This window comes from Theropithecus gelada, chromosome 1 (genome assembly GCF_003255815.1).
Source record: "Theropithecus gelada isolate Dixy chromosome 1, Tgel_1.0, whole genome shotgun sequence".
Classification (NCBI taxonomy): domain Eukaryota; kingdom Metazoa; phylum Chordata; class Mammalia; order Primates; family Cercopithecidae; genus Theropithecus; species Theropithecus gelada.
In genome coordinates this window covers 11,717,083-11,729,467 of record NC_037668.1, presented here as the reverse complement: position 1 = coordinate 11,729,467, position 12,385 = coordinate 11,717,083, and positions in this window count along the sequence as shown.

Below are 12,385 nucleotides of genomic sequence, written 5' to 3'. Positions count from 1 at the left end.
GATAAATATGGTGAGTAGGAGTTGGTGGCAGGAAGGAGAAAAATTAGAAAGAGATGGCCTTGTAAAAGTCAGGTGAAGAAAGTGTTTCAAGAAGAGTTTTGTCCACTATGTCAGATGCTGCTGACGCATCAAATGCAATAGTAAAATAATTGATTATTGGTTTTGGCAAAATTGTAAGTGATTTATAAGAGCAATTTACACAAATAGTTGGGTTGAAAGTTCAACTGGAAAGTCCAACACACAATTCATTTGTGTGTTGAGGAAGAGAAGAAAAATGTGGAGAGAGTGACCCTCAAAAACAACACCTGTTCAAGAAATTGTACCATGAAGATCTCTGTAAAAAGGTGTTACAGCCAGTGGAGTGAAGAGTTTGTTTCTGTTGTGTTGTCTTTTATTTTTATTTTATTTTATTTTTTTTGAGACAGAGTCTGCTCTGTTGCCCAGGCTGGAGTGCAGTGGGGCGATCTCGGCTCACTGCAAGCTCCGCATCCCGGGTTCATGCCATTCTCCTGCCTCAGCCTCCCGAGTAGCTGGGACTACTGGTCCCGCCACCTTGCCCGGCTAATTTTTTCTATTTTTAGTAGAGACGGGGTTTCACCGTATTAGCTAGGATGGTCTCGATCTCCTGACCTCGTGATCTACCCGCCTCAGCCTCCCAAAGTGCTGGGATTACAGGCATGAGCCACTGCGCCTGGCCTGTTTTGTTGTCTTAAACTGTACTACTCCTTTATTGATCCTTAGCACATTGTACAGAGCAAATGTTCAAATATTGTTGAGTGTTTGACTAAATAAACTGTCTATGTCTCATACATCTTTTTATTACCATAAAAATTTGCACATCTGACACATCATAGGAACTTAATACATGTTTATTGAATAAAGAAGGATGGTGAACAATCAAGACTCCAGAATGTCTTAGTGCTTTTGAAACTTAGTGCTTATGGACTAATACATAGAAGGAAATAGAAGAGAACAGTGACCACAAAAAAGAAAATACTGGAAAGTTTCCCATACTAATGAGAGGCTGGGATCATTGCCCAGGCCAAAGCTGTTTGCCAAGGAGATGCAACTTTCTTCCCATCTATAGCACAGATGTGAGTAGGATCCCAGGTATCTGAAATGTACTTGAAGAGCCAGTTTCCAGAAGTAAGGAACAATGGGCCATCCCCTCCACCATACAGGGAGAACTAGGGCCAGAGTTTTTGGGTTATATGAGCTCAACTTGGCTGTCTTTCCAGGCAAGATCTTCAAAGTGAGAAAGGAGAAGGCTTTAGCAAAATCTCTTTTTTTATTTCTTACTGAATCCTCTGTTTGTCAATTATTTTTGGGGGGAGGTCAGATAGATGTCACTCAACCATTTCCTCTGGAGTCTGACAATGATGGTATGGTAGCCAGCCTCTAAGGTGAGTCCAGTGATCTCTGCTTCCTGGTATTCATTCCCTTGTGTGTGGGCTGAACCTAGTAACTTGCTTTTAATCAGTATAATCGGACAAAAATGATGGAATGTTACTTCCATGATTAGGTTAGAAATGATTGTGACTTGCATCTTGTTTTACACTTCCTCTTTCTCATTGGGCTGGATGAAACAAGCTGCTGTGCTAGACAGGACAATATAGTAATGAACTGAGGGCAGCCAACAGTCAAAGGGGAATTGAGGTTCCCAGTCCAATAAGCTTCGAGGAAGTGAATTTTCCAACACCTATGTAAGTGAGCTTGAAAGTAGATATTTCCCCAGCTGAGTCTTCAGATGAAACTGGAACTTTGTGCCAATCAAGTCAAGAGTTCTTGGAACTCCAACGTTTAAGAAGAAAAAAGGTAGGCTGGCATACTTTTAACAAGCTGCTTTCTTTTCTTGGGGATTTCTCTTGCATTACAAAGGACATTATCCCTTCATTAAACTCAGTTTGAAAACTATGAGTGGTTTAGCAAATATTAGATTCATCGAAGTTACTAAGTGTTGGTGAAGATGTGGGGAGACAGGTGTGTTATTCATGGAAGTGTAAGTTAACACAAACATCTGGTGAGTATCTGACAAAATATTTTAAACTTTCACACACTTGACCCAGCGAGTTCACCCAGATGCTTATTTTAAGGAATAATCAGTTGAGATTAGACCAAGAGGTCATATAGGACATCTCCTTGCACATAGAAAGCTCTACATATGAGATCTAACATGTTAATTGAGTCCTTTACTATGTATCAGGTGCTTTACATATATTATCTCATTTAGTTTTTAAAATGGACTTTATTTTCTATGATAGTTTTAACAGCTAGGAGGAGAGAAACAGTGTGATGTGATGCATGAAGCAGAGCCTATTCAGGAGAGGATGGTCAGGGACATCTCATCTCATTAGGGCAGTGACAGTTCAGCTGAGATCTACATATCAACAGAGAGCCAACCATGAGAAGATGAGGAACATCATTTTATATAAAGGGAGTGATAAATGTGAAGATCCAGAGCTAAGAAAGTCTTGCGTGTTTACAGAATTGCGGGGAGGCCAATCCGGCTGGGACGCTGTGAGTAAAAGGAAGTGTGATGAGGACACGAGCTGGAAGGGTGAGCAGATCATGCAGTGTCCGGGAGAGCTGGAGATCAGTTTAGAGTCTGTCGTAAATGGAATGGGAAGCCCCAGAAAGGTTTTATATAGGTGAGACATAGGATTTGAGTTTACTTTAAAACATCTCTCAGGCTGTTGTATGGAGAACAGAGTGTGGCAAGCAGCAAGAGAGATCATGGGAAAAGCCAGTGCTCCTGGTGTTCATTTAGAGAGAGATTTTTTTTTCCTCTAACATTCTTTTGTTTTTTGTTTTTTGGAGACGGGGTCTTGCTCTGTCACCCAGAGCCTGGTGTGCAGTGGCGCAATCCTCAACTTCCCAGACCAAGAGATTCTCCCACCTCAGTCTCAGGAGTGTGTAGGATGACAGGTATGCACCACTGTGCCTGGCTAGGCATTTAACAAATTTTTAATTCTGTAGAGATGGGGTCTCCCTATGTTGCCCAGGGTGGTCTTGAAATCTTAGGCTCAAGTGATCCTCCTGCCTCAGCCTCCCAGAGTGCTGGAATTATAGACATGAGACTTTGTGCCCAGCTATCTCTAACTTTGACGTGTGTGAGCCTCTGCCCCACATTCCAATTAAAGAAACTGTACCTGACTGCGTGGAATTCTTGAGGTTTGATTAGTTTAAGCTACAGATTTTCTTAACCTTGGAGAGCTTTTCTGTTTGTCTTTTAAATGTAGAGAGCAATTAGTTGAAGTGAGGCCTAAGTAGCTGTAATTTTGTAGAAACTCCCTGGGTGATTTTAATGGGCAAAGAGGGTGAGAACTCTGTAGGACCAATTAGGGACCCCCTTTCTTTCTTCGGGATTACAGTAAGTATAATATATAAGGCTCAAATTCTCTCCTTCCCCAGAATTATGGAGGCAAAGGGCAGTGCAAGGGGCAACAGGCTTTGTCTGCTTCTGGTAGGCCACCTTTCACATGACTGTGGCAAATAGTGAAGACAATACCATAAGTAAGAGCCAGGAAAAGTGCCTGTCTTGGCTGTCCATCAGATGATAATGGAATAGTTGTGGAAGGCTGCTGCTGGCCTTCACCATCTTCACCACTCACAGTCAGCCTTCTTCCCCTTCTCTCAGATCTTCATTCCCCCAACTCAGTTCACTTAACAAATAAAACCCCAGGCATGACTTGTTTTCTCAGCTGCCCTTGGCAATCACATAATTTCCATCCTCTCTGCCCCTGGTGGGAGGGGAGGAGCACACCTGGCCAGTCTCCAGCATGAATTGCCTAGTGATTGCTCCACTGTCTCCCTATCACAGCTGCAAGTACCTTGTAGATTGCAGTTTTCTGCTGCCAGACTGTGGTTTTAAGGTCACGTTCACTAACCCAAAGCACATTCCAATGGGTTTCAATTTCCAGCTGCTCCTGTGAGATCCAGGCCACTTTTCTCAGTGCTGTCTGCATCCAGCCAGTGCCCTGCCTCAATCCAGCAGCCCGGATTGCTCAGCTTTGGAAGCCAGTGAGGTGGGTGGCAAGTCGTTCCATATACCACGTTTCCCTCTGTTTAAGAAGTTTGAAAAAGGTATAAGTGTTTGTGTGGTGTTCAGGCTGGCATTCCCACACATATATTTGAAGGATGTTCATCACAAGTAAAAGAATTGACAGACTGCTGGAGACCACGGATGCACTGGAAGCAGTTCCATGCATTCTTTGTATTCACTAAAGACACTCCACTGAGATGCTTTTCTGAAAGCATCAAGGGCTGAAGTAGGGAGTGGTTCTGCCTGGGTGTTCTGATGCCATCTGTGAAGGGCTGGCCTTCCCCGGCCCCAAGGCTGTGACTCATTAAGAGCAGAGACCCTGGGAAGTTCACCCCTCAGCTGAGTGGGCATGTTCCAGGCACAGTGCTCAGTGCTAGAGAGACAGATGTGAGAGAGCTAGAGATGCTTACACATTCCAACATCATTTAAGGGTGAAGGTGAAGGCTGATTTTGTTTCCTGCCTGCCCAACCTCCTTGGGGTGAATTATTTTGCCAACTATAAGTATGACTTTAAGGATTTGGCCCCTGGGGCTGCAGGGGTGGGAGGTGGACGGGGGCAACTTCATGTCAAGGCTTCACATGTTATGCTAGGGCACGAAGGTGCATTCAACAAAGGCTCAGTGTTAAGCAGATTCTCTGCCAAGGACTTTGCAACTATAAGTCAGGGTTCCCACCACTGCTGCAAATCAGGCAATGTCCACTGTACCTGGCTTTGTTGGGTGAGGGAAGGGACAGTGTGTGACCTTGGAAAAGCTAATTCACTTTGTCAAGGGGCTGGAAAAGGATCTGGCTAGACATGTCTCTTGTCAAGAGTAGCATTAGCGATTGTCTGAAATGAGGGTCACCTCAAGGTTTCAGCTGAAGTAGCTCTGCTGATTTCTGGGTTGAAGTTAGTAGATTTGGTGGAAATCACAGACATGACTTCACAGCCTGAGATTCCCTGGACTCACACAGCCACTGTCAGTGCTGCTGCAGCCTAGACCAAGGCCTATAGGTATTCTTGATCTTGCTCTCATCTGTGCAGTGGAAAGATGCAGGTATGAGGTGTGGGAAAATCGAACAAAATGACAAACACAAAGGCTTTTGTAAGATTCAGGGGCTTGTGTGAATGTTAGGAGGCAAGGTGGTTACCAGGTGGTTGTGCCCAGTGCTGCAGGGAAGGGGCTGCTGAGGGGCGTCCTAAAGTCTTGTGTCCCAGCTCCTAGGAGCCTAGGAGGAGGAGAGGAAGTTGCAGTGCATGTGGCCTCTGTCCTCTGGGATTTCCAGCTCCTGGGGCAGGGTGATGAGGGAGTGAGAAGGCGTGGCCTCCCTTTCCTGAGAACAGGAAGAAAGAAGGAACTAGTTCTGCTTCTCCTTTGAGGGTGTGCTGTGCGTGGAGTGTGCAGGACAGAGCTTTGGCATGAACTGGCAGTGGTCTTGAGCAAGGCATGACTCTTCTGGGTTTCTGGTTCCTCTTCAGTAGGTACTGTCTCTGTTGGCTCTGCCCACTTTTATGTCTAGTGATTGTCTAAGAGTTTTAAAACCTACTTGTGAAACATCCGTAGATTAACGTAAAGAAAAAAGGCCTTATTTAAGTCATCACTAAGTTCTGCAGTTCAGTGGTCATCAGATATCAGGGAGGGAGGGAATCGGCCACACTTCTTGGCCCCACTTCTTGATCCTTTACAACCCTATGAGAGGTATGGTGCCCCTTTCCCAGTGAGGTGCCAGGTGCCACTAGAGCCAGGGAAAGGCTGGGAAACCACTTTCTCAAACAGCTTCAGCTTCACACAAACAAATAAGCACATGGAGGCTTGTGTTATTATGAAGTTTAGCTGCGGAAGTGGGCAGGTGCCAGAGGATGCAAATCATCTTACACTTTTACAGCCCAAAGTCACTGGCAACAGACCTTAGAAATGAGCCATAACCTTCATTTTGCAGGAAAGGAAACAGACCCAGGCAGGTGAAGAGGTTTGCTTCACTTCGATGGCAAAATTGAAATGAGAACTCGAGATGTCCACCCCTCACTCTCATTTGTAGAAATACTCTGTTTCTGAAATGAAAGAATACTTGCTTGTTTTTGCCCTTGTCTCCCCTTTTCCTTAGTCCCTCTCACTGCCAGCTACTTTTATTTCTGTACCATGAAGCACCTGCCTGTCTCCATTCATACAGCACCCACGTTCCTCAAGCTGTTGTTCCTACAGGAGGCTGGGCTGTGTAGATCAGACAAATGGCTTAGACAGCTGATTTCTGGTTAAACCTGCCCTCTGCCCTCATTTCAAATGTCTCCCATCCCGTCTTTTTTTTATCCGTTTATAAATATGTTGGTAGGGCAACCTCCTAGTTCTATGCCTTCACCCACCTTTTCACCTTAAAAGTAGCAAATCCTGGGTCACCATTACAGGCAGTGGTCAAGGTGAATGTTGGGAAAGTCATCTCACTTCCCAGGCCTCAGTTTTCTCATTGCTAAAATGAAAGAAGGAAAGGAGCCCACAGTTAAAAGCTGGAGTAAAGATCTCTAGATCTTTCTTTAACTTCAATTTATTAAAAAATTTTAGAGATGAGGTCTTGTCTGGCCTTGAGCTCCTGGATTCAAGTGATCCTCCTGCCTCAGTCTCCTAGTAGCTGGGACTACAGGTGTGTCCCACCATGCCTGATGGAGCTTTCTTTAGCTCTAACATCCAAACTCCACAAAGACATTGATCTGCTCTGGAGGAACCAGGGAGCCTTTTCCATTTACCCACCATAGGTCAGGCAATAGGTGTTTTGCAACCAAAATATAGGGTCCCATGGCAGCCCCTTAAGCCAAGCACAGGGCCTGTGTATTGACACACGCCATGTGCCCATAGAACTGCCCTGCTCAGAGCTACACCAGGGACTCGAGACACTCCAGCTGATGTAGGAAGGAGTTAGGGCCGGGCTCATGAGAAGGGTATTCCTACCTCAGTGGCCAGGGCTCATGCTAGGTTGACAGTAGTCCCACAGCCCACCTCATGCCCACCCCTCTGTCGCCAGTATCTGTTTAGGAAGAAGGACTGACTTCGCTAGTGCTGGTTCTTCCATTTCTTGAGGAAAGATTGCGCAGTTCAATAGGGAGCTTCAGGTTTCCAGAACAGATTACTGACTGTTTTGGAGTCTGCAACTGACCCCACTGACCCCTGCTTTTGGGGACACAGTGGCCAATCCACTTTCTTCTGTTCATCTAGCCTTGCCCCTTCACTTCCTCATAATGAACCTCCTTCATGCCTCAGATCACCGACTCCATTCCCGGCTCATTAGCCTTGGGTGGCATCTTGGGCCATGATAAAAAAACAAAACAAAACAAAACAAAAACAAAACAAAAAAACCCAAAAAACTCCCTCCAAATTGCCACCAGAGTCTCTTGATGTCTCAAGAAGAACGTGTAGCCGGAGATGTTGAGTGATCCTCACCTGAGTTGCCTAAGAGTGGGAGATTCTCTTCTGAATTTAATTTTTAAGACAGATTTTCTTTGTTTTATAGTATAAATATGCTCTGGGCCTTGCACCGTTTCAGGTTTTGGATCTAATTCCCAGTCCCTTTATAACCTTGGCAGCTGGCTTCGCTTTCATCAGCCTTTCCCTTTCCCTGCTGGTAGGCCTCTCACAACCCCACTCACTCTTCATACCACACAAATGAGTTCATTCTCAGCCGCATACCCTCCATGCGCCTTCTGTTTCTCCTGGATCTCTTTATGATGGTCTAGCTTCTTCAGGTTCATGGACACTTTGAAAAGTCGTCTGTGAATTCTTTCTTACTATGTCATTCAAAGCATTCAACTCCCTGACACTCTATCCCCTCCTCTCTCCATTGTAACAGTTGAGTTTGCTTGTGTTTCATCCTTCCATCCATCCATCCATCAATCCCTCCATCAGCCCATGTGTCTATTTTGTGTCCGTCACTGGGGACAGACAGATGACATGGTGAGTTACTGTCCTCAGGACATGGCAGTGTAGGGCTGCGGAATAGGATATATAAATGAAAAACTAGTGAGAGTGCAACTCGATATGCACAAGACACAGAGGCTGTAAAATGAGACATATTGGATAGTAAATAAGGAGCTGGGAAGGATGTGCTGGCAGGAGAGCTGGGCACCCTTTAAGCAGAAGGAAAACCATGCACCGGCCTGGGTGGATGTAAAAGCATGCTGCATGCCAGAAGCACTGAGTTTGGAAAATTGTTGAGGCACGAAGCAGGAGAATCTGGGGATAGGGCAGGGATTGGTGAGAATTAGTCTGGAGAGTCAGGCAGGGTCCAGGGCTTCAGAGGCCCTCTATGTTATGCTAAGGCTCTCAGGCTCATCCTGACAGTCCAGGGGCTCCCTCAGTGGTTGGTTTTAAGGAAGGGAGTGACATGGTGAGACTAGTTTGGAGAGCACTCTGGCAACACTGCTGAGGATCGGTTTCATGGGTGACTCTCCAAGACAGGGAGGCCTGTGGGGAGTAAAAGTCAGAATGATGTTGCCTGGGAGGAAGAGGACACATGCAAGAGGCGTTGTGGAGGTAAAGTTGGTAGTGCTGAATGACAGGTGGAAGGAGTCTGGGGCTGCCATCCAGGTGTCCGGCTTGAAAATGTGGGTGCATGGGAATTCTGTGCCCACACCCAGTGCTATCTAAACTAGCAGCCATTCTGCCTCAGGCCTTCCTCAGTTGCCCCTGTCTTCCGTTTTGTTACCAACACATAAATCAGGCCTTCATTTCTTACCTAGATTTTTGAAATATCCTGTTCATCTCTTTCAGTCCCTCCTACAAAATGCTGCCAAGGTAATCTTCCAGGGACAGCTGAACAATTCCCATTGCATAGTGAATGATGTCGCAGCTTTTTGCATCACCATCAATATTCATAGCTATAGGAGACTTTTTTTTTCCCGTAGAGTCCAATTTTTGAGAGAACATGAGGCATGCTGTATGTGTGAAGTAATTGAATGTCAAGTCGTCTTTAGGAGGGATGGGGCACGGAATTCCTACTCTGAGGGCAATGAAGGCAGCAGACAGGGTGTCTCCAGGGGTGACCCCAGGTGATCCTGCCTGTGCCCATCATTTTTTTCCAGGTGTATCTTCCACTTCTCCCCTGGCCTTGGGCTTTCGGGTCTGGTCTCATTGTTGCCCAAAATTGATCCCTTTCTCACTTGGGTCTTTGCAGACTGCATTGCCTCCTCCTGGAATACTTTCACTTGCATTCCTGTCTGTTGAAATCCTACCCATCTTTTGATATCCAGCCGAAAGGCAAGGACCCCGTGAATCCCCTGTGGGAATGGATCCTTCAGAAGCACTTTCCTTTCTATGGCACTCTGCACATTTACTGTGCACAGCACCTAACATATCTTGTATTTTATCTCCCCCACTGGACCACTAGATTGGGAGCAGAAATGGAAAACTGGAGGTCTTAATCCTGGGTCCTGGGTCCAGCCTGTGAATGTGTTTTGTTAGTTTGCATGATTTTTTCCCCACCAAATTTAATTTATTAAAAAATTATTATCTATGTTAAATATACAGAAAAGCTGACAATATGATATAATAATGTATATTTGGGACTTATCACCAAGAACGAACAGATTTGCTGCTGACACCTCACCACCTACGTTTTAAGAAATAAAATATTACACATATATTTTGAATACTAGCCCACGCATTCCTCTCTTGGAGCAGCTCTTTGAGCTGTTTCTTAAAATTTAGAGTTAGTCGCTGATATTTAGAAATCAAGAGATTTCACGTAAGAGTTGGCCTCTGGCTGCTTTCCTGCCAGTTCTCAGCAGGCCATCACGGGTTCCCAGCCCCATCCTGGCCCTCAGAGCCTGGCTGTCAGGTGGTGAAAACCTGAGTCTGGCACCTGAGTTCCTCATCTGCTGTCCATACACGTTTCCTAGCAGGCAGGGGACCTCCTCATGCCCCTCGTCTTTCTTTGCACCACTGCCCAGGCTGTGCCCCCTGCCTGGACAGAGGAATTCAAGGCCTCATTCAAGCCCCACTGGTTCCTGTGGCTTTTCCCAGTGACTTCAGCTCAGCTCCATTCTCTATACTCATATACACCTAGCCGTTAAGCCGATGACTGAGCAATTGCCTGTGTTTTCATTCATTCCTTTGACAGGTACCCTGCAGAGCCACCTAGGTGGAGGAAAGGGATGCAAAAATCCCCACTGGGTCAGGCTTCCTTGCTCTTCCCTCCGAGACTTGCTGCCCCCGTGTGGTGCATTGCGTGAGGTACAGCGAGGCTTGCTTGGTGCAGGAGGTCTGCCTGCCTGGCACCCTCAGTTGTGAGAAGGGATGGCGCATTTTGTTGGAGGCAACACTCCGAGTCCTTTGTGCTTTTCCAGTTGAGACTGCTGGCCCATCCAATTTATTCCTCTCTTTCTGTGATCACCGCTCACTGCCCATTGGAGGTATAATCTTTCCCATCACTTCTCTTTGAACATTGCCCTCGTTGGTCAATAAGAGTGGGGTTTCACTCGACTGAAAAACCAAGGGGAAAGGCTCTTGTCCCGGATTCCACCACCCTCCTATCCTTCCCATGCTATTTGTCATAAACATATGGATGGTGGGCATGCCTTACAAGAGCAGGACAGGTGCTGGCTCTTGCATTTTGTTCAGTGGATGGGGCAGGAGGGATGTTCCATTTTTCACTCTACCCCACTGGCCTCGTGCAATTCCACCCTGATGCTGGTGCTGGTCATCTGTCCCTTGGTGTTTTGAGGTGGCAGAAGCCTTTTCATCTGGGCCAGAATGTTTTCCCTTTTTCCGTTCAGAATGAACTTTGAAACTGTCTCCGTTGTGGTAATCAAATTCAACTGATTAACCATTCATAAATTTTCTGTGTAAGAAAGAAGCCATCTTGATGTTGAGTGTAACCCTTATCGTGGCTGTGATATACAGCCAGGTCCAGAGGCAGACAGCTTCCCTTCCCACACTCTGGACCCACAGCAACCTCTGCACCCACTTCAGGTAAACTCTGTCCCTAATCCCCCTGAAAGTGTTTCTTTCGACCGTTGCTTCTTTGATTGGTTAATGACTATGTCATCACTGAAGTCCCCAAACTTGTCTTTGTTGGCCTCCCCTCCTCAGGGAAATTGAGAGGAATGTGGGGACCAGTGATAAAAGGGGAGATGTAGGGAAGGAGAAGCTAAGGAGATGGAAGAATAAAGGAAGAAAGGATGTGATTTAATGGAAAGATGGATAAAAAAGGAGGGAGAGGCAGTTAAATCTGGGGATGTGGGATAGCAGATTTCTACTTTTTGAGCTGAGTAGGAGATAAATTTTCTGGGAAGCTCACCCTCGTTCTCTTTATTTGCCCAGGAACCCATGGTGTGGCTTCATTGTGTGATTTGAAAGGGTGAAATGCAGGGTTATGAATAACCAGAATGACCAGCACACACATACCCAGGTGTGTTCTACAGACCTTCTAGGAAATTGGCACTGAAGCTGCTGGAGGCTAAATGCATTTTTGCTTTTCTCTCCCCTGCTCAGGGCCATTTGGTAAGGCATGCAAACCTTTTCAGGTGCCCCTCAGGGATTCTCTTGGGTTCTAGGGAGTCCCCTGCATGGAATAGGGCAAGAAGGAGGTAACCCAAGGGAGTTGGGGCTCTCTCAAGGAACGGCACCCCATGCTCCAGTGCTCTGCTGTGCCACTGACAAGGCAAATTCAGGCTGAGTGTTTCAGTGGAAAGATAAGGACTTTCAACGCTGACTCCCTGGTAGCAGGTCTAGTCACTAATCACTTAGTGTGACCATGAACAAGTTTCCTCCCGATGAAATGGAAATAGTCACCTCACATCAGAGGTTTCTGATGAGTATTAAGTGAGGTAATATATGTCATATGTAGGTCAGGTTGTAGATGCCTGAAACATACTAGAGCTTATCCACCCTTCCTGACCTTCATCCACCCTTCATCCACCCTTCCTGACCCTCCCACTACTCTGCCCACCCCTAAATCCTGGTTTCATGGTACTCTTCTAAATTGGAGATGGTGATATCTGGAAATGAAAGGGAAAGGAGGAAAGTATATATTAACAGAAGCCACGCCTCCCTCCAGGTTAAGCATTAAAGCATTTATTGCTCTTTTCATTGAACTGTGTGAAGAAATGGGAGATTAAAAAAAAGAAATGCTTTCTCATTTAAGAGGGGAAATGGAGCTCTGGTAGTCAAAAGAGATCCTCAAGTTAAAAGAGACCCCAAATTGTTCAGAATTAGCCACTGATATTCGGTAACAGCAAATCACATTGTCTGTTCTTTGGTATATGGTTAGCACAGAAAGCTTCTGGTTGGGCCAGTGACTGCACAGGTTTTGATGACACAAGGAAGACAATAAGTTGGCCATTGTGTGAAAGGGAGGAGGCAGGACCTGGGCTTGTGC